Here is a 26,980-nt window from a genome sequence, read left to right as displayed (position 1 = left end):
CAGTGGTTTCCAAACCTTTTTGAACCACAGCGCCCTTTATAATAGCCACACCTTTTTCATGGCACACCCTGCTGAGATGACAGGCATACATATGCATCCTTTTCAACTAAAATGGCACCATTCATAGCTTTTATTTTAAGAATTGACTTTACAAGAGTAAACAGTGTTTAATGTTTAATGTACTTGAACCAGAACTGCCTGGATGCATGTGGTCATGTAAGTCATTGTTGGCTAAAAAAGGATATTTTGTCTCAAGATTTCTTAGGAGGTTACCTGGCTCCACTGCCTCATTTGATAGCTTTTCCCAGCAGGGGAGGCATTCAGGTGTAGGACAGCTAGCCTCTCCTCTCCAAGCTATAAGCCAAGTCACTTTCATTGTGCAGCCTGATAGTAGTTACTTTAGCCAGCTCAGGTTCGGCCTCTGAGGTACATCAACATTTCTTTGAGCTGGACTGTATTTATAACAACCAATTTTTCCGTTTTACTATGCTACTTTCAGGGTTTATTGCTTACGGCTTCCGTTTTGACAGGTTTAAAAACATAATAACAAAACCCAGAGGAAAAATCTTTTGCTCAGAATAGTCTTTTCTTTAACTCTTGAGAAACACTAAGATCTCAATAGTATATCTTTTTGAGATCACTCCAATCTGAATTGTTGCTCCTAAAACCTCTTAGGAGAAAAGGATGAGATGAAGAGAGATTGATGTTTTGAGATTTAGGTAAGACAAATGGATACTGAATTGAGATTACAATAGGATAAATGAAAGTAACAGATGAGATCTCCTCATTGTCTCTTTGAGTTCATTAATGTCTTGGTTATTGCTCCTAAAAAGCAGTTGGGAGCTCTTTGTGAGCTTGATTGTATTACATTACTGACTATGCTTGGAGAACCATGCTGGAGGCCCTGAGCTGGATTTGAACCCCTATCCTGCTGTTCAAAGGGCAACAACGCTGCCACTGCACCATCCAGCTAAAATTAATAGTGAAGGACTGATTGTCTTTAAATAGAATACAATTTTCCTTTACTTAAAAGAGGAGAAATACCATATTCACATTTAAAGTCCTCAAAATTCTACTCAAGTAAAAGGTATATAAGTATTTCATAGTGAATGTACTTAAGTATCAAAAGTAAAAGTGCTTATTCTGTATGACAGATACATGTTGTATCTCAGTTCCTGCGTGCATTCGGTCCTTAATGAATTAATCTCTAAACATCATGTCAAAGTATTGGGTGTTCCAGTTATGCTGGCTGTGACTACCTTAACCAATTGGAAAGCATGACATTTAAAGTGCATTATTTTCAATGTCAAAATGTATTTTATTATTTTTTTCAGTAACTTGGAACAGATAATTAACAATAAATACAATAGGGATTTGAAATTAAGGGGAGTAAAAGTACAAACCCTCATAAAAGGAAAATACTCAACCTCTACATTTGACATAAGTGAAGTACTTGAGTAAAATAACCCCTAATTGGGGTTACTAAGACAAAACTGAGAACTTTTTTTTCGGATCCACATTCTGGAGACTGAAATTACACTTATTTAAGATACTGTAGAGATCTCATCTTTTGATCAGAGTAAGACAGAGATGAGTTTTTGCTCCTGAGGCCAATATGAGAAAACTGAGACATATTTGAGAAGAATCCTGAGATCCTAGGAGTCATAGCTGAGTTTTCTTTGAGCTCTTTCTCTGATCTGATTGTCCAATGTTCAGGAGACTTAGATCAGTTAGAGATCTCTTGTTTTGATCAGAGTCAGATATAAATGAAATTTATATAGTTGTTTCTCCTGAGATGAATTTGAGAAGTTGGAGAAAAGGCCTTTGGTCTCACCTTGGTATTACAAGCAGCTCATTTATGTCCAGGAGAAAAGAAGGAAACAACTATGAGATCTCATCTTGGATTTTGCTAATGCATTTGATGTAAATGTTGTCTTGTTTTTCAATGTGGTGGAATTCACAGCAAAAATAATGTAAAATAGACAATCTTGGGGTAAATTTGGCCAATCCTAGAGGCACCCTGGGGTGCCGCAGCATCTTTCTAAATTATTTTAGAATTATTCACACAATAACTTATGATATTTGTCTGAATTGATTTTATTTAGACCACCCAAAGCATGCTGACCGGCACAAATGGGAGTAAAATCTGGCCAGAGGATGAAAGAAAGCTACAATACCTTCTTGTTGTGTTCTATAAAAATACATGAAACTAGTATGCTGCCTACGCATGAGCATAGTGCATTGCGTACCTGTCCATCTGAAAGTAATGCTCTTCTCCACAGGATCTATGGTGTTACAAACCAGTTCTGTGGTTCAAGCAATGCTTATCCCCCACTCATGTTCTCTGTTTGATAGATCCATTCAGCCTCGGCCCCTCCATGAGCTACAGCATCTACAACTTGATTTGTGTTAAATATGAGGTGATGCTCTTTCCAAGGAAAGGTCAAACACCTAAACAGAACACTGATTTTTTTAGCTACATTGTTAAGAATGGATTCCTTTGTGCAAACAGATGTGCTGAGATGTATAAAGTGGTGCGTTCCAAGAGAGAGTAATGCAGTATCACTAATGGTCTTACAGATTACCTTGTTTGTTTAACAGAGCAGGAACAAAATACACAATAAAACACACACACCATAAAACACACAGTGCCACAATGTCTCTATCTAAGCTTTGGAAAAGTGCTGTGGGTGGTTTATTGATTGAGGTCAAAGAGTGTGTGTGTGTGTGTGTGTGTGTGTGTGTGTGTGTGTGTGTGTGTGTGTGTGTGTGTGCGCGCGGCTGGCAGTATCTATCTGTGCTGATGTTAGAAGAATAGAGACGAGGTGTTGACTCGGCTTGAGGGGACAGCTCCAGCTTGATAGAGAAACAAGACACGTAGAGAGGGCAAGCGACTATGTTGCAAGCAAATGTCATTTGCTTTAAGAGGCTTTGTCACCAGGGATGCATCTCTGCGGGCCAGCAAAAATACCTGTCTATTTGTATCTGCCTCTTGAACCTCCACCTTTTGGCTACAAATCTCAGAAATTTGCTTATTTAAATGAATCAAATTCAGATGTAAAATCTTGCCTTTTTGCAAGACTGGAAATGTTAGTGGTCATTCTCTGCACATATGCCAACTCTGTCACCCTTTCACTGCCTTGCTATATGCATCAATCACATTGCATCATCAAAAGGTGCAATGAAAGCTATGTGTCCTACTATGTCATTCATAAGCGGAGATGATGTTTAGGTGTGGCAATCAAGATGCTGATCAGACAGCATGGGCATTGCACAGGTGTGCCTTAACCCTTTAAAGTCCTCACCAAGAAAAAAGTGATGGAAAAATTATTTCTTTACATTTTTTATTTCATTAGGGCAATAACAACAATAATCCCAAAAATTTTTTTTAACAGACCCAATAGTTTTTCTGATATACTTCTCAGCAAACAGTTGAGATGGCTCTTCATTGTAATACTTAAAATATGCATTTTAATACCAACAAACTTTAGAAAACATCATATAAAATGACAGTTAACAGCAGAGAAGGCAACTTCAGCACTTCATCCCTAATTGTGAAGACAGGGTTTATAGTGGAGTTCATACAAAACAGCACTACACAGTAACTTCATTGATTTTTTGAATATTACCAACATAGTATTTCTGTTCTTTGAGTATTTCAGAAGAACACATCTGTATGTACTCTCAACCTTTTAGACAGACTTAGATATTGAGACAACATATCAATGTCTAGATCATTGCAAAATACAGTATTTACTTGATTTAGTGTATGGCTGTTGATCAATAATCAATGAAGTTACTGGGTAGTGCATACAGTTTGGTATGAACTCTACTGTAAACCCTAGATACGTAATAAGGGATAAAGTGCTGAAGTCGCCTTCTCTGCTGTTGACTGTAAAACAGATTTATTTCTGCAACAACTTAGCATTTTATATGATGTTTTCTAAAGTTTGTTGGTATTAAAATGCATGAAGAGCCATCTTTCTGAAACCGGTCCGGACCGTCTTTGTAAAATTAATAATCTGGCGTAACGGATTGAATCTCTTTACGTCTTGAGATGTGACTGGCGCTGCCAGTAGTCATCCATGGCTGGGAAGTTGAAAACATGTATGACAGGTTGTACTGCCAGGAAATAGTCAATCTCTTCGGAGCTAGTTTTGACTAGTTTTGAGCTATATTAGACTTATTTTTTTGCATCAAGTTACATCATTCTGTTAAGTAATTCCTCTGGAACTATAATGTCAAAAATATCCTAACCTTTGAAATTTCCACCAAAAAGATGTCCGCAGTGATTTTGACGATTTTAACTTCCTGTAAGGAGGGTATCTGAAAAGGCATGCTGCTTAAAGAAACAGTGACAACTAGTGGATTTCTCTACAATGCTCTATAATGGTAGAGATGGCTTAAACAGGTTGAATTAAGTTCAGTACATTTTTCAATGAGATACAGTGTCTTAAAATGTGGTCTTCCAAATGGTTGAGAGGACGTTATAGGCTTAAGCAGGCCACAATAAAAGGCCACTCAAAAATGTTTCACTGTATTGGGGGGTCCGGAGGGGTCTAGAAACCTGACCACCATTTGCCTCATGCAGTGCAACACAACTCCTTTGCATAGAGTTGATCAGGTTGTTAATTGTGGCCTTATGAATGTTGGTCCACTCCTCTTCAATGGCTGTGCGAAGTTGCAGTCAGGTCGAGACCCCGATGCATGCAGATGAGCTACCCTGAGACGGTTCCTGACAGTTTGTGCAGAAATTCTTTGGTTATGCAAACCCATTGTTGCAGCAGCTGTCCGGGTGGCTGGTCTCAGATCTTGGAGGTGAAGATGCTGGATGTGAAGGTCCTGGGCTGGTGTTGTTACACGTGGTCTGCGGTTGTGAGGTCGGTTAGATGTCCTGCCAAATTCTCTGAGACGCCTTTGGAGACGGCTTATGGTAGAGAAATGAACATTCAATTCACGGGCAACAGCTCTGGTGGACATTCCTGCAGTCAGCATGCCAATTGCACGCTCCCTCAAAAAACGTGCTGTGCAATGGAACTGCACATTGTCGAGTGGCCTTTTATTGTGGCCAGCCAAACACACCTGTGCAATACCCAATGCTGTCTGATCAGCATCTTGACAAACCTGTGAGGTTGGATGGATTATCTCGGCAAAGGAGAAGTGCTCACTGACACAGATTTTGACAGATATGTGAACAATATTTAAGAGAAATAGGCCTTTTGTGTACATAGAGAAAGTCTTAGATCTTTGAGTTCAGCTCCAGATGAATGGGGGCAAAAAAAGTGTTGCATTTCTAATTTTGTTCAGTATATATTCAGAAACGTACATTATTGAAGAGTTTAAAGCTTCTTATCAAGCAGTTTGAGAGTGATAATAGGTTCTCAACTTGGATTTTGATTTTTAAAATGCGAGACAAATGACCACAAACTGTTCCTTTAATAGGTCCTAAACCTACAAAAATGGATGATTTAAGATTATTAAAATCACACCTGAGTCCAAAAGACTTGATTAATAATTCAATCCAACTGTGACCATCATTTATTCCATTCATTATTCATCGCTGTCTGTATGCAATAGTCACACTGCCATCACATTGTACGGAGCCCCCTCCCCACCTTCATACAAAATGCATGTACTTTGATTAATGTTCCAGCTTTCAGTTCCACTCGCAGAGTTTGTACTCCATGTCATAGTCATCTGCATCCTCGGCTAGCGTCGATTTTATTTTTTAGGGCCATCGCAGATGCATAGCTTTATTCACTGTGAGCAAAGTGAGAGGTTCCCACTTCCACCTTTTTGTGTGTATGTGTGAGTGTGTTAACATGTGATGGCAGGCCCATAAATCAGAATATTCTCACTGCCAGGTGAACTACAGTACATTAACCATTGCATTACATTAATCACACACACATATACACACAGAGCTGCACTACACTGCAGGGACGAGAGCAGGGGAGGTCGGAGAGCTTGACTTTCACTTATAACTTATTCATGCTTCACACCGTCATTCAGCACACCTGGGAAAAAGTCAATTTTTTTCACAGCGGGGAGGGCTCATCTAAAGCAGCAGTATATGACTTTAAATAACAACTTGCTCCTCAAATATTGTCACATTGTATTTACGATTACCTCATGCAGGGCTCCAAATGATAGAGTTGCACTTTACTTTATTTTGTACCCAAACTATGGTACGGTATTATTTATGCATTTTTGTGCCCACAGTAGGAATCTGTGTCCCAGCGCTGGAATAGTTTCGGACTCAGCTGACTGAATCTTGGCACTGGATTGGAGGGATTCATTGTTAAAGGTCACAAGTGTTGTGATACTTTCACTCTATTAGGTTATTGCATGACCTTATAAATCATGACATTAATTCTACTTGAGCTGGTTATTATTCCAGTTGAGGAATAAAAAATTCAAATTGTATATTGGGACTATGATTACATTGAAAGGCAATGTTTGTTCACCTGCCAATGATGTTTGCTGTCCTTCTGAACTGAGCTTGTTTGACCTTCCTTTAATGTAAAATGAGGAGTTATTGAATTATACAGCTTCCGGGGACAAATGGTGGAGGTGACTGGCTGCAAAATAAAAGCAGAGCATTGTGGAGAGGTATGCTGATGAACTAATTGGAGGGTTACACATTGGAGATAATTAGGATTTTAGTTTGAAAAGCTGTGTGTTATGACTCAGAATAGGAGGACAATGCAATGATCTTTGCTTTTACCCTGGGTTCAAAGGAAGGGAAGTTAAGAGAATATTCTATGCCTCATCACACCCTTATATCACCCAATACAAGGTGGCTGTTACAGTGGTGTGGTGTGGGGACAGAGAGGACCCAAATGCAGAGCTCAGAGCGAAGGAGGTTTATTTAAGGAAAAAGGGGGTGAGGGACTGGAGTGGAGGGAGAGGTGGATGCCAGGGAGACACGGGCACGGGGAACCGAGGAGACTGGGACCAGAGAGCCGGGGGACACTGGGGCTGAGGAAGAGAGGAGGCAAGGGAGAACGGGGAGGATGCCGTGGGGGAAGTCCGGAGAGGAGTGGGGGAAGTCCGGAGAGGAGAGGACCGGAGGGTAGGCCCAACCGACAAAATGGAGGACGAGGGTGAGTGAACCTGGGAGGGAAACAGACAGAAAGACAGGGTTAGTGACACTGTGGGGACAAGGCACAGGGAAATGAACAAGTAACTGAATGCGTGCGCAAGCTTGAGAGGTCGAGTGGTACCGGATTTGGAGCAACGATGATCAAGCAGGGGTTGACTGGAGAACCGGGGTAGAAGAACTGTTGGAGATGAGGCTGATTGCTGGCAGGTGTGGCAGGCAGAGGAGGTGGCTGACGAGGTGCAGGTGTGGGTCGTTGGCTGGGCTCAGGAGCAGAGGGAGAGAGAGAGAGAGAGAGAGAGAGAGCACACACAGGGGAGGAGACACAGGGAGGCAGGCAGAACAGAGAAGGGACACTCACGTCACCCGGGCTGCCACCACAACAGTGGCAGCTATACTGCACTCTACTCGGTGTGAGAATTTTAATAACTAATGTAGTTATGCCTGAAATAGCACATTAGCATGAAGACAAACTCCGCTGTGTGTGACAGTGACCACCTGGGAACCCGTTGATGCTCTGATAAAGTGGTGATCCAGTGCATTTTTTAACACCATTGATGTACATTTGTCTTGATATTGATTGATTTGGATTGGTAATAGTATTACTTGTCAAGACTTATGTTTTGATATTGATTGATTGAGAATGGTAATGTTATTATAACTGTTTTGCTTTAATTAGAAAATGTTATTTTATGAGGCAGTAACCTAATAAAGTGCATATCACAATCTGGTCTCAAATTACAGTGGTCTCAAATTACAGAGCTTTAAAAGGGGCTATTGCCTATTTGTGAACGGGTAGTAACCTCACATAAAAATGTACCATTTGCCAGCTTTCTCAGTTACCCATGTACGCTGCTGTATGTGAAGAAACCGGGTCGGTTTTCCGTGTAATCCATTAGTTCACGTAGGCTATGACGCCATTCATGTGCGCTTCCAAGCCTCTTGCCTACTGATTCTGAACTCTGAACTGCAGACAGCAACAACATCGCAGCTAACGAAATGGAGTCCGCTAACTCTAGCACCAAAGAACAACCAACTCCCAGCACAACACAGACTCCAACTCAAACTCCACTTAAGGATAAAAAACAACAAAAAAGTTTGATGTGCTGAAGACTGCCAAGCCAACCCAGAATCAGATCAATGTCGGACCGAAAAAACAGGTCAACATCATAAAGGCGTTTGAGTCATGAGAGACCTCCACTTTGATTTAGATATAAAAACCGACCTTAACTTGACTTTCATCTTATTGGACAGGTAAGCTAACATTACTGCAAATCATATGAAATATATTATGATTTTGTGTTTTAGCTGGCTCAAGTTAGATAACGTTAGCTTTCTAGCAGTCTCTGGTGAGAAATACTATAGTTTAGATTATAGCTTGCCACATTACTTCACCAGCTAATGTGATCCATATTACTATCCTGTGTACTGGTATTATGTCAAAGTGTTAAGCTTGCAAAAGATGGTGTAATGATACAAAGAAAATGTGGAACAATTTGTTTATACTAGCATATAGTGATGCAAAGCAGGGCCAGCCAGTTACATTAGCATGGATGTGCCGCTGCTTGCTCGGTAACGTTCAACATAGATCTATTGTCGAAAACAGAAACTTGCTGTTTTGCTATTATGTTTGCAACATGCTTCAAATGTTCAAGAACTAGAAGCTAAAGAAATTTTTTCTATGGATCTATCTGTCCCTCAGACAAACTCAAGCTGTTGCTTTTTTAATATGTTTAAAGGCAATTAAAACTGATATACAGGGTTTTGGTTTTTAGAGCAAGTGAATTGACCCGAAATCTAATTATCCTACATCTGTTCCTAGCACTAGCTCTCTTGACGCTTGTATTTTCTGATAGATTTTTATGAATTTGAGTGTGTCTTATTTGGAATTATGTGTTGCTGTCATAGAGTGCCAGCTGGTGTTGGTTTGGGTTGAGGGCGAGCAGCGAGGACGTGACTCCTACTGTGACAGTTTGAGGACACATTGGGCTCACTGACAGCAAATGATTCTGCCTGACACCCATATACAGTATATGCGTGTATTTATGTGTGAGTCCATCTGTGCGTATGTGTTTATGTTATCAGTTTGTGTGTGTGTGTGTGTCCCCATGTCTGCATTGAAATTATGTGTGCTTTTGGGCATTTATATGTCAGTGTGCTTGACTTTGTGTGGGCACATTTGCATTAGCCTAGATGATGCTGCAGTGAATTTCTCTAGCGTGACATAGAATTATTTTAAGCTACTGCTTCTGGTGAATGTGTGAGATTCAGGCAATGATCTATATATGTGTGTGTGCGCGCATAATGTACAAATGCGTTACTTGACTCTCTCGACTCTATCTAAACTATGAAATCTAACAAGGAATGCACTTTCTTCATCATCCTGGATGTTGTTTTCATCGCATCCACATAGATGTCATGCTTGAAAGGAGCCAGCAGGGTAAAGATGTCTTTTACCACTGTTGATTCAGAGTTTATTATTACTCACTCTGACCTCGGTTGCCTCATGTTCCTTGTTAGATATTCACAAACAGCAGCAAATCTAAATATTTCCCGTTGATCAGCTGACCTCTGCTTGATTCTCTGACCCACAATAACGTTTGAAGTAATGTGCACAATGTTTCGTGTCCTCCTTCAGAGAATCTCATGGTCTGTGCTCTCATGAAGCCCCTGAGGGAATGTTTGTCAGATAGGACTGTCAGTTCACATATACAGGAAGACATGATCGCACACAAACACACACACCTCAGGATTCCTTGTTTCGAGTCTGTTGATTCATCTAGTTAACGTGTGACAGTCTCTTTGGGGTTCTCTTAGTTGGCATGTTTAAAGGGTCAGTTCACCCGGAATACAAGAAAAGGTTGCCCCCAGTGGCATCTCCATCCAGATTGTTTCAGTTTTCTTTTCCACTACACTGCATACCAAAAATATCTATTTCAGAGGAAATAGTGCAGCTACTAGGTTTATCACTTAAGACTTCTTTATCTCATGCTGCCCCCAACCCTCTCCCTCCATATCACTAAATCTGTCTGTCTTTTTTGCTCTCTCTCTTCCTCTCTTAAAATCAGTTTTTAGCTTTCAGGGCTTTTTTTGTTTGTATTAGCTTCTCTCTTATTCGATCCGTTTATTCACTTAGGTCATTTGACGGAGCCGGATAGCTCACAGACTCTACAACAGGATCCACAACAGAATCTCCTTACCAAAACACAAAGTGCTCCGACATACTGAATACAGCAACTCGTTTCCTACTTCCCTTCCCTCCTAATCCCATACTGTGCTCCAAAGCAGCTGCTGTGCCCCAGCTCAGCTGGTACCAGCTGTATATCTTCCCCTCACTGATTGAAAATAGTGCTTTACTGCCCGCATGTGAACTCACTTAGAAGGCCAGAAGGTCAGTTTGAGGGGAAATGTGTTTGGCATTTTCCAAAAGGCTCTTAGCTGTGACTACCAAGATGCTTTTAAAAAGGTCAAACATTTTTCTTTTGGGCCACAGCAAGACATGGTCCCACTCAGAAGCAAATGTATGTAAGCTCTGCAGAACATCGCCCAGCCTCCCATGGGTCACTCACTATGAACGCATATCTTATGTACTATGCAAGATAGTGATCGGTGACTGGAGAGGTTTTAAGATGCTGTATATCTAAGTCATAAAGATGCCTCCTAAAGATAATATGCTGATTGAACTAATGTGTGCATGAATGATTTAATGCATGTGTGTGAAATCTGTGGGTGTTTAGATTAAAAGACGCTTACTTGCATTGTTGGAAAGCCTACAGTATGTGTCTATTTGCATGTATTTTACCTGGGTGGTTGACCCTTTTAAAAGGAGAGAGTGAGTTGTCACATGCACATCTGCACACATGTATGGTGTAAATCCTACAAATTCCAGGCTACCCACAGCGTCTGTGCCCTCTCCAAGGGTCTTGGTCATAACCCCTGTTGTGCTTTATCCCCGTAATGGTCTCACCCCTAGAGAGGAGACGGACTCCACCGCATTCCGCTCATTCCTGGTCATTAAAAATAAGACCTCTCTAAACTCAGTAGAGGCCAGCTTACCTAAATTTGAGCGAGCTGGGAAGGTTGGAAATGAAAGGCAGCAAAAGTTTTTTTAATCATACGTTTCACGAAAAAATTTAGCAGTTATCCTAAAAGCAAACAATACAAAAATGAGTTTAAGATGTTGATTTTACTTTCCATAGCTGGCATTTTATTTCACAGCCTCTTTCATCTTCTCTTTGCTGGATTTCTTCTGTGCCATCACAAGTGACAAAACAAAACCTCAGTAAAACTGTGACAGAGTATGCCAAATAACTACAAAAACCTCTTGTGAAACCACAGCCTTGAAGAAGACCAAGAATGGACACAAAACCCTCATCGAACAATTGCGCAATATGCCTGGGTTTGTATAACAGCAGTACAATAAGATCTGAAACTTTTCTAAATGTACAAACATTTTCAGAATTTCTTCCTTGCTTTTTCACTTCATCAGTATACATTATTTGAAAGTTTCAAATGCCTCCAACTGTTGTACAATGAGTATGTTTGGTGTTTCTTTTATTCCCCTACTGTGTATCTTCTTAGCACCAAACATGAGTCATTGCGTCTTCTGCTTGCAGTTAAGATAAGAAAACAGATCTTGTCCAGTGTGGCAAGTAAGTCATTATGTTTCTGAACTCAATACCCTCTCTCTCTATTTGCACAATGTCATTTGAAACACAAGTGAGATATCACCAGGGGCAAGACGGAACATATAGTTCAAGGTGAAAAACTCGACTTTGCGGTAAATTGATTAAATTGACGCTTCAGCTACTGCGTCTGCTGAGAGACATAAATTAATGCAGAGGCCTATGTATCTAATTGCTGTGTATCTAATGCTTTAATTCTGAGGAGTGCTGTTGGATAACCTCCAAGGGAAAAGATATCTGCTAATGCAATGAGTACCGTACCGTATCAGTATGTACATTGTGGCATCAATTAAATAATACAATTTGAGCCTATATCCTCCACAAGGGCTGTCTAGGTGTTGTCAAATAAGTGGAGATGTTTTCTTCATTAAATTGTGTTTTTTTCTATTTGCATGTGATTTCTATAGTTGCCGTGCTCTCTGACCAGACTACCATACTTTTTGCATTAAAACGCTGACTTAAGGCGCCAACATTAGAGCTTGTTGGATGGTCAAAGAGCGTATGTTACTCCCTCCCTCACCATCTTTCCAACATCGTGATTGAAGGGCATCCAACAATTCCTGTACGTTTTCCGAAACATTAGCGCTCCCCTTATGCAGCAGTTGTGTGGAGGTGAGAAAGAAATTCATATTTAATAGTAATAGTAATAAGAAGGTTAAAGTCAAGGCCAACTGGAATTGGTTGAAGATACTAGAAGACATTCCGTCCCTCACCCGAGAGACTTCTTCAGTTCTGACTGACTGACTGGTAGGGAAACTCCGCTTAAAAATCTGAGTTTCCCTACTGTGACCTGGATGACTGAGAACCCTGACAAACATATTTAATAGATTAGTACATCTCTCTCTATGGTCACCTTTTTGGCCACTCAGAGCAGGTACATGTATGACCACTCTTCTCATGTGGCTGGATGACACTTCTTATGAACTAGTTCTTTTTGAGCATGCCTGAGCCTTTATAGTTTAGTTTGTGACTTAGAAACAGAACCGCTGATTTACTGTATAACCACTATTGGAAAACGAACTCTTTGTCAACCACCGTTTTGGAGAAGGAGGTTTGATGTTTTTTCTTTTCTTTTCTTTTTTGAAATTCTAATATTTAAAAATGAAGGTTCTGCATAAGCCCACAGCTAATTAAAATCAAATTACCAACCCTAAAATTTCATAAATTCAGCCCTGTAGCTGGGTTTCATTTTAACCTGTTAGAACATACTGCAGTCTGGCTGGCTTTTAAAGAGATGACAAAAGAGATCACTTTGAAAGAAAGAAAGTGCCTGACCTATGAAAGGTTTTTTGGGGAAAATTTGGTGTTATACATAATATTGAGACTCCATTTGAAATTGCATTAATCTGTCTACAAGTAAGTAGTACTAATCTGTGAGTCCTGAAAATGGCGATACAGTTAGCTTAAAAGTATGACCTTCAAACATACGAGCTGAGACGTACTTTTAGATTTCACAACCCGACTCAAATTTATTCTTAGTGCATTGACCTCACTTTTTCATTCAAACTACTAACTATGTGTGTGCCTATATTCCCTTCTTGCTGTGGTGAGGGAACATTTCTTGTCTTGACGGACTGGTAAAGTGTTTTGGAAAGTTAGTAGCCTTGCTCTTCCAGAGAACTGACCCGAGATGGAAACTCTTTCCTTGTCCTCTTCCAGAAGAACATTCTTTAGCAGCAGCCTCACCTCGACTGATCCCACACAGCTAGAAACACACAGCCACAGTCCCCACCACAGCGCACACACACACACACACACACACACACCCACACACACACACAGACATCCAAATGCTGCACATGAACATAGGCACGCATAATACCAACTCTGATCTCCAAAATCAGTGGAATTTGCAAATTTATCAAACTTCAAGGAAAGTTTTTTTGTGTGGAAACTTTTCACTGAATTCACTAAACAACCTCTATTTGAAATCTTACTGCCGAAGCGGTAAGATTTTTAATTGACCTTACAGGAATTCTTTATCTAATTGAAATCTCTGTCAGTGCTTGGCATTTCAGTGGTACATTCAGTTTTGGACATGCTTTCTTGAACTTATCAGACCCAAACAAACTAATTTGATGCATAAAACTTAATTTTGGGCTAAAATGCCATTACTGGCTCTACGAACCTGCAGTCCAGGACACAGGATGGAAGTTAAACCTTTCTGAAATTACCCTTTCTACATTTCCAACTACAGAACTCACTCCCCTAGGGCGAAATGCTCGAGATTATTTTGGATCTGGCAACCAATGAGCAGCTGGCTTTCACAGCTTTTCACATCACATGGACTTTAAAGTCCTGAATAATGGTTAGGGCTGGTGATATTGCTTTTCTTTTGGCTTCATGCTGCTTTCTGTTATGTGCAATTGCCAGGACTAAGAGTGCGGTTCACAATGAATCGGACATGATGGGGAGATATAGTTTACAGCAAGACAGATGATGAATGCTGAAGATTTCTGACCAAAGATTGCAGTTATGGAAGGGCAGTGTGCCTTGTGTGGGAGGGTAAATGACTGACTTGCATCGTGGAGATTAATTTAAGCTGCTTTCCTTGTGGGCCACATAAAAATGTTGGGGGGGGGGGGGGTTTATGAGCGGCGGCCAAAACGGCTACAGTTTCAAGGTATAGGGAGGGACAGCAGGGAGACATGAAAAATTACAGAGTAAATTGCGCTGTGGAGACAGATGAACGTTAATATACAGTAAATTCACCAAAAGTGACCTTTATTTACTTAGAGAAATGAATATATAAAATTATATTTCCTGTTTTGTTTCCATTTTTAATTGATAGTGGTGGTGTTTACAGTTAATGGAAGCCCAACTCTTTCTCCTCTTTCAACTCTTTTTACGTGTGCTCCTGCTGTCGTGGTAAACTGATGATACTGAGGATTTCCACTGTACTTGCTCCATCAGTGCAACTACAAAGTCCTAGTCACCTCACCACACCTTTTTCTTTGAGTTTCTCCAACAGAAATGCTCTTTTTCACTCACTCATTAATTGCAATCAGTTCTACTCTAACCCCCGCTCCAAACGGTGTTCATGCCATATGAGATGGATGGTAGAGACTCCCGTGTTAACGACTTTCAACAACTAGCATTCCCCGCTATCAAAATGAATGTGTAATTACAGAGTTGGTTGTGTGAGGATTAAAATATTACAATATAACACCAAATCCATTACATTTCTGTTTAATTACATTAAAAGACTGCCATTTGGTTGATGTGAAGCATCCATAATTGTTTCTCCCGTATTATTCAGTGCCAAGTCGGATATATTTGAGCTTTCAAAAAAATATCTCAGCTGTAATTAAAACTTGGATGTCGCAGTGAACACTTTGCAAGTCAGAAACTTGTAATTACGATAACTCCGATTTGACATGAGCGCAACATTAGTTACTGTCAGTGACCTCAACACTTCCAACAATTTCTTTGTAATACTTTTAATCTGAAACATCTGCAATAAAGTACAACAAAAGTAGATAACAACAAAGTAGAAATAATTTGAAATAATGAGATAACTGAGAGCAACAGAGCGTTGAGTATGACATGAATCTTATTTTGTGTTGATCAGGTTAATGCGCGTTAGTGCTTTAAGGCTATTCTAAATTAATCATGTAAGCGGTTACAGTTCAGATAATTTCAACCCCTCAATGCAACAACATTTGAAAGATGTGATCACATAAGCCTTCCCGTTCACTAGCTTTCAGTTCAACGAAATTGCCCCACACTCAGCCCTGAAAATGGATGTCACGCTTCTAATGTATGTAATAAAAACTGAGCAGAGAGTTTACCAACTGTAAACAGTGTGCAAGTTTGCAAGGGGAAAAGTTCAACAAAAAAAACCCAGGAAATTATTTGTTGAATTTGTCAGTCAGACAGGCTTCAATCGCTTTCATTTTGAATATCATCAATTCTTCCAATAACAATGAAAGCGTTGAAGATCACAGTAAGGTCTTCTTGCTCTGAGCAAAACATAACTTGGCTTTGGACTTAGCATGTGTACATACATGCGTTTGCATGCAAGTGAGCATATGAGCAAGGACAAGTGGACATTCACACACGCATAAAATGTCAGTAAGAGACATTTGACTGCAAACTCATACTTGCACACAGCCGGCCCCCGACTCCACCCCCCAGTGGCTCAGTGATTGGCCTACTTAGAGATTTGAATATAGGGAAACACAGAGGGAGGGATGGACAGAGAGGAGGAGGAGGAGGGGAGGTGACATAGAGAGGGGGGCGGTGCACTAGTCTGTCCCTGCGCGCTTGCTCTCTCTCTCTCTTTCTGTGCCGGGTCAGGATGGAAAGGCTTACACAGGCAGGGGAGGAAACATGTCATGAGAGGTGATGACACAGCCACGGAGACGTGTCCACATCCTCACTGAATCCCAAGTTTGCTGCTCACCGCTGCTTCTGCGGCTGCTGTGACTGCGTCCCACAGAGGAGAGAGAGAGCCAAAGATAGCCTCCGTTCTCCCTCCCCACCTCTCTCTCTTCCTCTCTTTTTCACTTTGTTTGTGGATGATGGAATTTTAATCATGTGGAAGGTAAGAGGGCTAGAAGAGGAGTGAATGAGGAGCTTGTTGTTTTTTTTTCTTATGCATACTGTTAGGTGGATGAGGGGAGACTGTATCAGCGGGAGTTTGTGTTCCTATTAGTTTACTTAAGTCTGTGAGTCCCTGGGGGATTCCCGCATGCTTTCACCCTCCATCTCAGCTCAGGCTTTATTCTCAGTGGAAATGAGGAGTGGAAGCATTGAGTGCCAGCATTACAGGAATGATAATGATAGAGCAGTGGCTTCGGGACTCAGCCAATGAGTGCTGTGGAGCCATCTGTATCATGGTCAAAGAGAAACTTCTGCAAAAACAGCTGCTGAATTTACATTTATAACAAGGAATCTGTTTTTACCAATATCTGTAATATGATTATCAATGAGTTGGATATTTGTGATTGCTTTAGACATGTCATTCTTTGAGTTCTGAGCAACAGCAGCTTTACAAAAACTTTATTTTCCTGTAACTTTTGTCCATGTTTAGCCCCTTAAACATGCAACTAACTTGGATAAATGCAGAATTGCATAAGGAGTAGGGCTGCATGTGATGGATTCTGGGGAATGGCGGTGGTTTTGTGAATTTTGGATCACATATTCACTGTGACATTTTTGAATAAAACTGTGTGTGTGTATATACACACGTGTGTGTGGGTGGGGTTACATCGCATGTGAGAGTCTGTTTTGTATGACCTAATTTCAAAGAGCCACTGTGTGTTTTGGTGGTCGCTTGAAGCCCAAGACGCATAAAGACAGGAGACAGTGCCTTGAGGGATGCTTAAAATGTGTGTGTACTTGAGTGCTGTGTGTATGAGTATGAGTGTTCAAAGGTCCCGAATGTTTGGTCTCTTTTGCACTTAAGAGGGAGGAAGTTTGACAGCGTTAATTAAACAGCTAGAGGGAAGATGACACATTTAGCTGGATGGCACATTTTTTTCCCCCAACACCTTTATAATTATACACCCACACAAGTGCATGCTATACACTCTGATTCTTCATCCATTCACGTTTGTACAACCCTGTCATTGTGTGTTTTTATGAGCCTCACAGAGGTCAGGTTATTCAATTTCACAGCATCTTGTGTGCTGAGGCGTGTTTAGTACATATCTGCGCATGTGTGTGCATGTGTCTCGTGTGTGCTGAAGCGTATGTGTGTGTGTGTGTGTGTGTGTGTGTGTGTGTGAGAGAGACAGCTGGCTGCCACAGGCTCAGTGCTACTTCTGATCCTACTCACCTGCTATGGGTCACAGGGATCAAGGAAATCCAGGTTCAAGTGTTTGATCTGCAAGACTATGGGAAACCCAAGGAAGGGGAGGGGGACAATGTATTGTAACTGCATTTTACAGTAGTAGTTTAAGGAATGAGTGTAACATGTGACAAAATGTGTGACTTTTGTGGCTGCTTTCTTACATTTTAGGTAGTTAGGTAGGTAGTTTTGTACAAAAAGGTTTTAAATGAATCAGATTTGACCCACAGTGATTTTAGAACAAAGCACTATGTGTGATTTCCACAATTTATCCATAAAAAGTGTAATTAATATTCTTTCAATGTATGCAGGTTTGCAGTTTACCTACACAATCCCACAATTGCTTTTCCACAAATAGTCACTAAGAAGTACTAAACAGCTTTGTCTGAAGTTTGGTTTTTAGTTGTCATGTCGCCAACCAATATAACAACAATAGCATTGTTACTGTTTCTTTTCCTGTTTCCCCTGACACATTTCACTGGCATTGTCAGCCGGGCTGGTCTTCTGTTTTTTTGTGTTTTTTCTTTTTCTGTGGGAACCATGTAAACAAATATAGCAAAGGCAGCATTGCCATTTTTTTATCTGCGTGGGCCACATCTGTCAGTTTGTGTAAACTTGGGAGTAGGGAAAGCTGCACTCTTGCTCGTCTTAAAGGAGTTGCTTGAAAAATGTTTTCAGAACTTTGCTGCTGGTTGCTGCCACCTACGTTGCCCCCAAAGTATCCTGTTCTCCCCAGAGTGTAGCTTACATGATAAAATGGAGAGGTGACAACTCATGAGACTCTTATCGCTCCCTGTAATTGGTTAATTTGATCTTCAAAGCGTCAGCAGTCTCCCACTTCAGACGCTTGAGGGATAAACTGCTAATTGCTATCTAAACATCCTTCAAAAAAAGGACAAAGACAGACTGGAACTGTTCTTTCCTCTCATCCTCCCCCTATTTCCACTCCAGTTCAGTACATTTTATTCACCCCAGTGCGTTCTTTAATCACCGACCGAATAAGATGAGAGTGCAATGTTGCCATGGAAACTTGTGACAATGAGCACAATCGTTGCAGTGAGACTTTGCAGTTTGCGCGGTGCTGTAGAGAAGATAAGTGGCTCCTCAAACTTTTTTTTACAGTTGTCAGGAGCCTCTACAGTAGGCAGCTATACAAATGCCAAGTGTGCTATTACCCAAAAGTTAACATTTGAACTATAAAAATATTATCATTGTCCATTTTGTACTGCATGCTTACTCCACTTTTCAAGTAATTTCAGAGATAAAGGCTGTACAGTGCTTTCCTAAATGCATGCTGGGAGGCTCCATTGGATTCTTGTATGATTTGCAATGCAAGTAAGTGATGCTTTTGTTTCTTTTTTGAGTGCATAAGTGCTGAACAAGTTGCACTGTGCATCATATTTCAAACTACACTGCAGTAGTCCTGCAATCTCAAAACTTTCAGGGTCATGCTTTTTTTTTAAAGATATCACTAAATTCCTTTGAAATCTTTGATATTTTACCTCTTTCCTTTAGAAGCTTAATTGTCACTGATTTGTTGAGAGTATTGCCTGATAAATATGCTTTCACAGGTGTCAGACATGGCTTGGCTTTAGTTATTTTTCTCTTCAGATTGTGAGTTTGAACATATGTTGCGGCCATTTGATATGCATCAAGGGTTTTGGTTAATCTGCTGCAGACTGGCAGATGTTAAAAAGTCAGATCACATCAAAAAGAGAGGCCTCCGGAGTTCAATATTATGTTTTTTTTTTTTTTACATTCCTTCCCTTCGGATCATGTCAAGTCTCACTTTGCACTGCAAAGACCTCGTTTATACTCACAAAAATGCAACAGTTCAAAATCATCTGTAATTGTAAGCATATTCCGAAGCTGCCCAGATGTTAGGTGTTATGACATACAAGGTGCTCTACAGAGCAAGGTCATTTTAGGCATGCTTAGGTTAAACTGAGGTCACGTGTGCAAAGAAACTTTCTTAAGGAACTAGAATTCTAAGCTACCTCCTTGACCACATTGTAAAATAACTGAAACCTAAAATCCTTATTTTCAAAAACATACATATCTGCCAGTGCAGTAACAATATTTAAAACTTTTTTTCCATAAAATCATATTGTTTCAGAAATGTTCTTGAGGTATCTTGTTGCAACTAGAAAACTACTAGATGCTACTAGAATCAAGGTAAATGTAAAGTTGAAATTGGAGGTATTTGGAAGAAGTTTAAATATCCTTGCTGCACTGGCAGATTTAACTTGTTTGATGAAACTGAGACTTGAAGGATTCAAATACCACACAAAAACAACTTGATAAGAGAGGGACATTTTTGCAGTGTACACACCTGAAAAGTTCACTTCAAATGAGAAAATCTGCCTCTGTCTGCTGGTTGCACTGTACGAGCTGTGCGGATGCTGCGTGCTTTAGATTTGTCCCACTAGTGCTCTGTTCATACATGCATAAACGAGCTTATCCCAGCTCTCTGGGGACGCTTTCATGTTGAAAACATTTTATTATCCAATCAAAGCAATGATAATTTAGTACTTAGGAATAACTGCTATTTAATCACTTTCATCTCCACCAGGGGAACCCGAGCACTTATTTTGAGGCAATATTAATTCATTATAGAATAATTAATGATAAATAATGGTTATAGAAGGAGGTGTCTAAAAAGGAAAATATAGCATGCATGTGCTCATCAGTAACTACTCCATGATTCCCAAATGGCATTCCCCAGGTAACACTCTACGTCTATTTTCCAATGTAAGGTTAAATGAAGACATGCGAGGAAGTGATATACTTGAGGGATTTTGCTGTTTTTTCACCCAATATTGTCGTCTGTGTGTGTGTGTGTGTCGTGGGTGCAAAGATCATTCACCCTGATGAAATATGTCCTTGACAACACCAGACTTGTTTTTTGTTTTGTCCCTCTGTAATCTCTGGCCCCCAAACATCACATCCAATTTCACATGCGGCACTCTACGCAATCTGGGTCACACAAGCAAGAATCCAGACACGCCCTGCCACACACACACACACACACAATCACAAATGTCACCCTTTATCATAATCACTAATAGCCTCGGCATCCCAGACTACGACCAGCCAATCCTGTTAGGTGTGACTGACCGCTTCTGAACATGAAAGCCCATGATTGGTCACAGCTAGTGTGGTAGGAAGCGGATTAGGGATCAACATGGCAGGGTGTCTGGAACCAGACAAAGACGGGGTGTGTGTGTGTGTGTGTGTGTGTGTGTGTGTGGCAACAGTTAGTGTTGTTAACTTGCTAACAATCCAGAGAATGCAGCTTTGTACTGTACATAGGAGAGGAGGGGAAGTTGGCAGGGAGGTAGAGGAGAGAAGATGAGAGACGAGGAAGAGGGATGTGAAGAGATGAGAGAGATTTTAAAATGAAATTCTTCTCATGAGTTTGCCATTTAAAGCTCCACACTTTTTATCGCAAATCTAAAAGTGAAGTTTGGACTTCTTTCACTTTGCCTCTGGGCGTCTCCATCGCCCAAGTATACTTTCACTTCCTCTGTCCTAATTGGACTTTTAGTACCTACACCTGCAAGCCAGTACGCTGCTGTAGACTACACAGAAGTGCACTGCAAGATTTATAACATACTCGCTACAAGCAATGCCCAGGACAAATATTTTGTAAGGCAATGCTGTAGAAAACCATTTTGTTTTTGCTCCACTTGCTCTAAACAGTGTATGGAAGATAAAAAAATCATTTGTTCATTAAAAAAATGTTTTGCTTTAACCTTGGTATGGAAAGCGTGACCCTGAAAAGACAACTTGTTCTCAGCGACTCTATAAGGGCAAGGGTTAATCTCTCACAGCACACTATCCCCTTCTGCTATGAAAGCAGATTATGTTTTTTCTGAATCGCAAAATCCCATAAGCGGTTGAGGGATCTTTACATTTCATTGTCACGTTGAGGTAAACAAGGTGCCGAAGGATTTAGGTGTCGTTAAATATGGAGGAAGGCAAGTTTTTTTTTTTAAGGTAGAGGTTGTGTTTTATAATTCACTAAAAGTGTCAATAATTTATTTTGTTTTCCACAGAAATGTGAATAATTGAGCACTGGTTCCTTCTCCATGTGTCCCTCCTCTGAAAGTAGGTGATGTTTGTGGGCAAACCGGATTTTCGAGAGGACAGTATATTTGAAATTAACCGTAAAGAGCTTAAACCTTTGTGGTAAAATGCCAAAGTTAAGTCATGTTCACATGTTTAGGGTCTGCTGTGAACATATTTCAGAGCAAGTTTCAAGCAAATTTTGACCAGACAAGGTTTTTTGATCTGGAAGTGTGGCATTATAAAAGGCCAACAGGCAGATATAATGTTTACGCTCTGCTTCAGATGGTTTGCCCTCTTTCGCTTGGTTCCAGCATTTCACTGTGTGTTGGCTATTTTCTGCCTCCTGTGATTTAAGAGTCATGCACACACACATATTTATGTTTTAGTGTGTGTATATATATATATATATATATATATATATATATATATGCTGATTGTGTGAGCCAGGTCAATGGGGATGACCTATTTCTAGGTTCTTCTCCATGGACTGCCAGAGCCGCTCATGTCAGCTCACCAAATGGATCCCACCACCCACCAAAATTTTTTATTTTGTAAAATAGCTTTTGGCTGTTTACTATAATCACTTTTTGAGTGATTTTGTATCCCATCATTTACTGGGAGTGATCTGGCAATGGAATCACTCCCTGCAGCCATGGAGAACGTTTTCCGCTCAATTTGTCAAGCGTTGGAGTAATTGAAATATTCATTTTGCTGAAAAGCTTAAAACAGTAGTGAAATGAAATTCCCCTTAAGCAGAGTTTAGAGGACATAATATGGTGAAGTCAGAAGCTCTTATTGTTAAAACATTGTGAGAGGAATCTGTGGGTAGATCCGCAATTATTAACAGTACATCAGCATTATGAGCGGCTCACTGTGTTATGGAGATCCGCAGGAACCGCTCACATTCTTTTCCCTTTTCAAAAACACAGACTCTCTCTCTGACCGCTGTTTTTGTCTGCAGCGTGCTCTTGTCCAATGTGTTTTTAAAAATGGGTAGAAAGAGCGCCTATGAAAATTTTAACAGCTTAAACTATGAGTGGAAGGGAAAGCCTCTAACTCCCTGGACCCAAAGTTAATGAAAGATTTAGAAGTAGAGCGCAGACTAATGGGGGGAGTCTGCCCAAATATAAACAGGAAGAGAGATCAAAAGTTGAAATAGGTTTAATTTCTAATGGACGTCATTAGATGTTCACATAGACAAGGAGCCAGTGGACATTCTTTCATTTTATACTGACATGAACAACTGAAAGTGTTATTAGCTTTATGGATCAGAGACCATATGGAAGCTGTTACACAGTTCCGTAACATGAGAGAGGTAGAGCAATTAAAAATACTAATAGAAATAGAGGAAAGGTTAGGGTTACAAGATACAGGAATGTCAGATTCTTCCAAGGGGATGAGCATCTCTACCACAGATCCTCCAACTCTACTGTCGGATATTATTTTGTTATCTGTATGCGAAAGGTCACAGGAATTTCAGCCATGTTCTGAGGTTCACTTTAGAGAAAATGATTTCTTCATTTACTATTATTCATTATTAGTCTGTCAGTGTGATAGTGGTGAAAAGAGATCTTGAAACAAGTTATTCCATTGTACTGGTATAACATATATAACAATTGTAAAGTTTACCGCCATTTTTCTTTAGATTTCCTTTCCGGCGATTAGTTTCCTAGCAAGACCCCTGTGAAAGCAGTATAGTTTAAATATGCACGTTGTAGCTCCAAACATGTTGTTAAAAGACTGGATCTAAAGCTGCGTGTCCCAGGCTAAAAATCAGTTGATCCAATGAAGTATGATCATACTGTTAATTCATTTTAACATGACCCTGTGTGGCTGCTTAGCTTAGAATCAGCTTTATATCAATGTAAAAATATTAAATTGACATGGTATAAAAAATGTAATTTTACATACTTGATCATATTTTAAAACAGTAATACTGACTTGGTATAAACTTCCCCAAATCAATTAAAGGGCAGGATATAGCTGCTAACGTTGGCCTTGGTTACAAGTTGGACCGACTGGGGACTAACTCGTAGATGGAAAGGGAGTGACAGGGTCTGGAATGACAGAAAATGTTAAAAACTGACATGGGATTATGCAGAAATACGATGCAGCTGTCACAATGAAAGTTGGAGAAAATATTACCTATTGAGTTTCAAGTTTCAAAAACACAACACACAAAATGTTGTGTTTTTCAAAATGGTTGGCAGCAATGTGCAGTACATTCAATTTGTTGTTAAGGCCTTAATGCAAAACCATTGTGGTTAGAGAATAAAGTGTTAGGAAGCAGAAAAACAAAACACATACACTTACCTTCTGTGTGGGAGTAATATATTACTACATAAATTAACAGTATGGATAGTGTATGAAATCTGTCTTTCAGCTGAGTTATTGCACACACAGAAGCTGCAGGGGAAAGAAGGAGGAATAAGACAGTGGAGGACTCATTCAGCTTTGTATTGCCCCCCACTGAAAAGAATTGGTACTGACATTTGAGTGGTGCCAGCACAGAAGACACAGGGTGGCTCTGACAGTCATGTGGCACAATATGATGGTGGGAAAGATAAACAACTTCGCCTGTCTTTCACCAATTTCCTACTCCAGTCTGAATGCCCTTTTCACATTCCTGTTTTCTCTTCTACCCTTTCCCTCTAATGTCATTTTCCCCATTTCTATGCACCCATTTCTTCTGTTTTTGTGCTCTGTCACCTCAGTGCATGGTTCAACAGTGTCACCTATGGTGTGTTGAGAGGCATTTCACCCTGCCTCACCTGCCAATTTGGATTTGTTTGACAATGTATGTGTGTCTATGTGTAACCACACATTTAGGTTTGTGAATGTGTGTTTGTCTTTGTCAGAATCAGGTGGATTTATTCTCTTTATCCTTTCGCGCCTCCAGGTTTCCCCTCCTGCCTAGCAGCAACCTGTCAGAGCTCCATCAATGTCGAACTTTCCTGGTTTTGTTGAGAACTTTTTTTTCTCCTGTCCTTTCTCTGCTTCTGTAAAATGCTATGCTATGTTACTTGGCTGACAGCTGTGCACAGGGATGGACTGCAAAAAATGTCCTTGTACTTTTGTGAGTCATATCTGCGTCATTAGTAGACCACAATTCCTTCTGTGCAACATTACTGCATTAGATTTCTCTGGTTTTAATAAAGAATTAGACACAGGCCTTTTTGTTTCCTCATTTTAGATGACCAGCCTATAGACATGGGTTTAACAAAGGAGATTTCAACTGGAAACACTGGGCAATATAAATGAGACTACTGTGGAGTAGAACCTTGCCAGTTAAAATAGGGTGTTACAATGTTCGAAAGGAAATTAGCTATGTAAGATTATGGCCATATTAAAAAAGTTGTAATTTAACCCAGGTTGTTAACTTTAGCCTGTTGTTCAGTCTTCAGCTTTACTGTCAGTGGGCTGAGTGCAACTTAATGAACCAGGTGCATTTTATTGCTGGAGCTGGCCTGCAACATGGTAGTATCCATTTCATTTTTGGTGCAACAAACTCACCTCTAGCTTTGCCGTACGTTTTGAATTTTTGGACTTTTAAAGCTGCATTCATTGATTTTTTTTTTTTTGGCCGCTTGGGGGCAGTAAAACAAACTGAAAAGAGAAAAATGACACTACTTACATGTGCGCATAGAGTTACCTATTTACACAGCGAACACAAAGCAACATTAGCATTAATTTGGATTCATGTTTAAACTTCTTCTCCTTCAACTGTATGTTCACCCGGGCCATTTCCTGATGGAATAATCAATTTCTTTAGCTGTTAAAAAAATAAATACTAAAAAAAAATCTGCAGAGTTGGGTGATAATTCTGTGGGTTTGTCACTATTTGCATCCACTTTAGCATTATAGATAGAAATTTCATCCCTTGTGTATGCATGAAAATGTAATAATGCAGCTTTAAGGACATTTAATTCAATTTGTATTTTTTTTCATTGGGTGTGTTGTTGGTTCTTGTGTCTCACCTGAAAGCCTGGGTAAAAATGACAAAGACATCTGGAAGATTTGTTCCTGGCGATTAATCACACACTGCTTAAAGGTTCCCTGTGGAGTCGGACCTCTAGTAGCTCCCCAGAGCTTTTTTTCTATAAGTGGGTTGCAGGGTGAGTAGCACACATAACTTTTGTTTGTTTATAAGAAAACTCCACAAGCCCCCTTTATCTCAGAAGGGAGTGTTGGGGGAAGATTTGGAGTAAGTCTGGTGGATTTGGAAGACTTGATTCCAGCAGGAGACACATAAATACTGAAAAGGCCTGAAATTGGAGATCTTTTTTAGGGTGGTCATCATCCCACATGTTGACCCACCTAACAAAAAAGTCCCAGTATCCAATGTCAAACAAAGCTAATCATTTAGATTTAGAGCTGCTACAAGTTTAGGGCTGATTTAGGTGTCTGTATGTTCAGAACAGCCAAAATGGCCAAAAGACCATCAGAGATATAAAGACAGAGATATACTGAATTCCTCTGACTACTCAAACACAGCTCCCCCAGGTTTTACTAGACTGTCAACAAGCTTTAGTCTTCACTGACAAAATATCTCTGGAAATATAAACACCTGAGGGAGGCTCTTTGGTGCTTCAGAGGACGAGCTGTGTGTTATGAGTGTGTATGTGTATGGACGCGTCATCGTACATGAGTGTAAATGGGAGTGTGTGTGTCTCTAAGGATTTATTGTGTTTAGAGTCCCTCTAAACACATACCCATTGCATTTGAAGCGTGTGATTGCTGAACCACTTCCATCTTTCCCACTCCATGTCTGTCTTCTTCTCCCTCCATATCCGTCCAAATTTACTTCATTTCAAAATGCAGCTTTTCCTTTCTTATTTGGAAAAAAGAGGTCAAAGTTGCTAGACTCACATCAAGCAGTATTTTTGTAATAAGTCTACAAATGTGTATTTGTGCACGATATTTTCCCTTCCATTCATTTTCTGAGCTTGCAAATTAATATTATCTGGCATCAGACATCAGGGGCGACTTCATTTCTCTGCACTTGTTTTGTTCTCTTTTTTTTTGAAAGGAAACCATGCATAATGATGGCTGGAGAATGAAGAGGAGGGACATTCTGAGTGTGGTAGTCCACTCAGATGCACACAAGCCTTAAGCTCAGTAAACAGTGACATCTGCTGAAAATACCACACTGTGTGTAGGCTTCAGAGTCGATGCCTTTCCTACCTCAGCAATGCACGCATTTGATTCAGGGAGTATTATGTCTTTTGTCAGTGTCATTATGATTTATAGAGGTTTTACTACCAGAATTTGTACTCATTGTTGAACTGTTAATAGCATTCATTTGCACTTCTTTGATCAAGCATGATC

At 40.2% G+C, this 26,980-nt stretch overlaps 1 protein-coding gene across 2 annotated transcripts in view; it reads left to right on the top strand.

The window, feature by feature from the left end:
- LOC119902217 (E3 ubiquitin-protein ligase Midline-1-like) overlaps nucleotides 1–26,980 on the top strand; it is a 63,050-nt gene that overhangs the window by 5,995 nt on the left and 30,075 nt on the right. Inside the window, exon 1 of one of the 2 annotated variants that reach the window (XM_038718251.1) lies at nucleotides 16,066–16,333. The exons of the other annotated variant lie outside the window; for it this stretch is intronic. The gene's annotated coding sequence lies outside the window, so the exon portion shown is untranslated. Of the gene's footprint in view, nucleotides 1–16,065; nucleotides 16,334–26,980 lie in introns of those variants that run through there. 2 annotated transcript variants of the gene reach the window in all.

Source organism: Micropterus salmoides, unplaced genomic scaffold (assembly GCF_014851395.1).
Source record: "Micropterus salmoides isolate LMB-PRFRI ecotype aquatic unplaced genomic scaffold, ASM1485139v1 Ms_hic_scaffold_1, whole genome shotgun sequence".
In the NCBI taxonomy this organism is placed as follows: Eukaryota; Metazoa; Chordata; class Actinopteri; order Centrarchiformes; family Centrarchidae; genus Micropterus; species Micropterus salmoides.
This window is presented reverse-complemented; position numbering and strand designations above follow the sequence as displayed.